The 3,027-nt window shown below is 34.7% G+C and overlaps 1 long non-coding RNA gene across 1 annotated transcript; it reads right to left on the bottom strand.

The window, feature by feature from the left end:
• Positions 1-2,378: 2,378 nt before the first annotated feature.
• LOC131228699 (uncharacterized) lies at positions 2,379-2,764 on the bottom strand. The gene is made up of 3 exons (XR_009163070.1): positions 2,659-2,764; positions 2,493-2,564; positions 2,379-2,412 (listed from the first exon to the last, which is right to left on the bottom strand). It is a non-coding gene; the product is annotated as an uncharacterized LOC131228699 (long non-coding RNA).
• Between the last annotated feature and the right edge of the window lie 263 nt (positions 2,765-3,027).

The following is a 3,027-nucleotide window of genomic DNA, read 5'->3' on the forward strand; positions in this document are numbered from 1 at the left end:
ACTGAATGGTAACAAAATGATAATCCCATAAGACTTACTTGACATTTCCTGGCAATGCAATAGAAATTTATCAGGCATCATGCTCTAGAAGACGAATTGAAACCCACTCCAAGCTCGTGAAAACCCACACCAATCTACACCAATGCCAAAATCCACACGTCTTTCTGTACCCTTTAACAAGAGCAGGTCATCCAAAAGAAACATCACACTTCTTTTCTTTCATCAGTTCTTTTCTTCTGAAAATTGTGTTTTTATTTTCCATCAAACCAGGGGTTCCAAGAAAATTTTAAAAAGAAAAAGAAAATAAACAAAAAAAAATGTTTTCCACAAATCCAAACCTACATCTTCCAATTCAGCAAAAGATTCAAACAATAGCCAAAGGAATCAAACATACCTCGTCAAAATTTCATGATCTAGCAAATATTGTGAACGTCCAACCCCGAACCTGCATTTCTCAAATGATTACTCAGATCAGCTCACCATTAAATAACCATAAACAGAAGGCATTGTAGTTGTTAACTCTCACTAACTCTTATAAGATTGGATGATTCTTGGCAGTAAATGCATAAAAATGTTGGAGCTAAACCTACAATACAATAGTAGTAAATCATTCAAATGCAGTGAAAATTTAAAACATTACTCAAATCCTCGCTACATTTTCTTAAACTTGGAAATCACATTATAAAGTTTGCTAATTCTATGATCTTTTTTTTTTCCGTCAAAACAAATAAAACAGTAAAGATTTATATATCCCACCTAAAACAAGATCGAAAAATGAAAAATATTCCATCAAAGAAGATCTGAAGCTAAATTCCAAGCAGAAATAGAGAAAAAAAAAACCCTAATTCAACTGTGGAAATCAGCAATTTCTGAACACACAAAAAAAGTAGAAAAAGAAAGAGCATATCAGATAGAAGTATATATTTTTTATCTACAAAACATTGTCAAAGTGTTTTACTCATCAGAACCCACAATAGTCTCTACCAGAATAAGGAACACCACAATAGTCTCTACCAGAACCCATGTGAACAAATTTAAAAGTATGGCAATTCATCACTCAATGAAAAGAGTATAAATACCATTTCATGATTCAAAGAAGGGAACTCGAGGGTTTTCCTTACATTCCATTGTATGCTTCCAAGGTACGGATGGCCCCTGAAACATACATACATCCTGGGAATCACTTCTCAAAACCGCAGACTATTTTATTTTGAAATTCGTTCATCTCACCTAAAAACCTGTCACATAATGAATAACTGTAACCACAATGATAACTATTGTGAATGCACTATAATGAACAAATTACTATTATAGATAACTATAATTACAACACACGATATTACAACACAGATATCATGCAGCTCTAATCCTCCCACATGCAACATTCACCTGAAAGAATGTGCATAATTGTCATGCTTAAGTAATCAATACAGGAATGTACAAGTAAAACCATAAAACTAGAGATACTCACTGCATTTTCAGGATCTCCTCCATAGTTAATGATCTCATTTTAAAGCCCTTCTCCCTCCTCCTTTACCTAGGCTTGGGACCAGCAATGCAAGGAGTTGTATTGGCGGAGTTAAAAAAGGGCTTAGGCTCCATTTGGTTTTCAAAAAAAATATTTTTATAAATACTAATGTGATGACCAAATGGAGCCTAAAACTATAAATACGTTCAAATATAGAGTACAAAATTCATTCAATATATATATATATAAAGTGCCAAATTAGTTCAAAATTAGTTCAAAATGCACACTACACGTTCAAAATTAGTTCAAAATACACACTACACATGTTCAATTATAGAGTACCAAATTTGTTCAAATTATTGAATTCTCAAATCCTCTTTCCCCCATTGCACAAATGATCCCGGACCGGCCTCTCCAAGTGTAGATGCGAACCCATCTTCTTTCCACAAAGGAGTGTTAGGTTGTATAACCTCAGTCAGGACAACAACAAAAGCTCCATCCTCCAACGGTTTGCAATGGACAGTTACATTTGGATTAACTTCGTGTACTTCACCATGAGCAATTACACCACGTTTTTCAAAAGCAAGCAAGTCGCATCTCTTACCGCGATATATAATATCCGGCTACATTTACACATAAATGGCATTGGTATTGTTAGCATTTATAATTGTAAGCTCAATATAGTAAAAAATTTATACTTGCATACCGACGATGCCTGATCAGATTTAGCGACTGTTGGTGATAAGAGATTTTGAGTATAATGTCCCTCTTTCTGCATATCCGCCAATGTTTTCTTCATCTCAAATATATCTTGAGTCATATCAACCAATTTTTTCTTCATCTGAAATAACTCTTGAGTTATGCTCTCTTTGTCTTTTGTCACGTTCTCAACCTTTGAACGAGCAGGGGCTCCGCATTCGCCCTCTTTTGTCAGAACCAACCAACTGTAAAACATTGTAAATCAAGTTATTAGGATATTCATAATTACCATAAAACTTAAGTAATTTTTAAATTTTATTAGTACCTCTGTAAGGGCATCATCCACGCCGGTCATCCTAGAAGCAGGATTGCTACTATAGAGCTCATCTAGTTTTTCCTGTGAAAAAAATACAAATGAATGTAATATAATTCAAAGTTATACATAGACTTTTCATAAGGGTACTAGTTAGTGGTACGAGGGATGCACTTACAGCAAGGTCAGGATACTGGACAACTTTGTCCTTTCTTGTATGGGCTCTTAAGAAGACCTCACATCTACCTATCTCGGCATCAGAGGTAAGATTCTTCTCCATCGCCTTTGGCACATTACATATCATTTAAATACACATCATTAATAGATTTAGATGATGATAATTCAAATTTATATTCAATTTTAAACTATAATATCTATTTTTAAATACATACTATCTTATGGTGAGTAACAGCCATGCTGTGCCTCCCAAGACATGCAGGTCCTTTTAGCTTGGCCCGATTAACTTTATTCCTTACACTTGCCCTCTTGAAATCCTCGATGGTACGTTGATCCACGAAGACCCTCCAATCCTCCATAGGGATACCTG

The sequence above is a fragment of the Magnolia sinica genome, chromosome 16, assembly GCF_029962835.1.
Source record: "Magnolia sinica isolate HGM2019 chromosome 16, MsV1, whole genome shotgun sequence".
In the NCBI taxonomy this organism is placed as follows: Eukaryota; Viridiplantae; Streptophyta; class Magnoliopsida; order Magnoliales; family Magnoliaceae; genus Magnolia; species Magnolia sinica.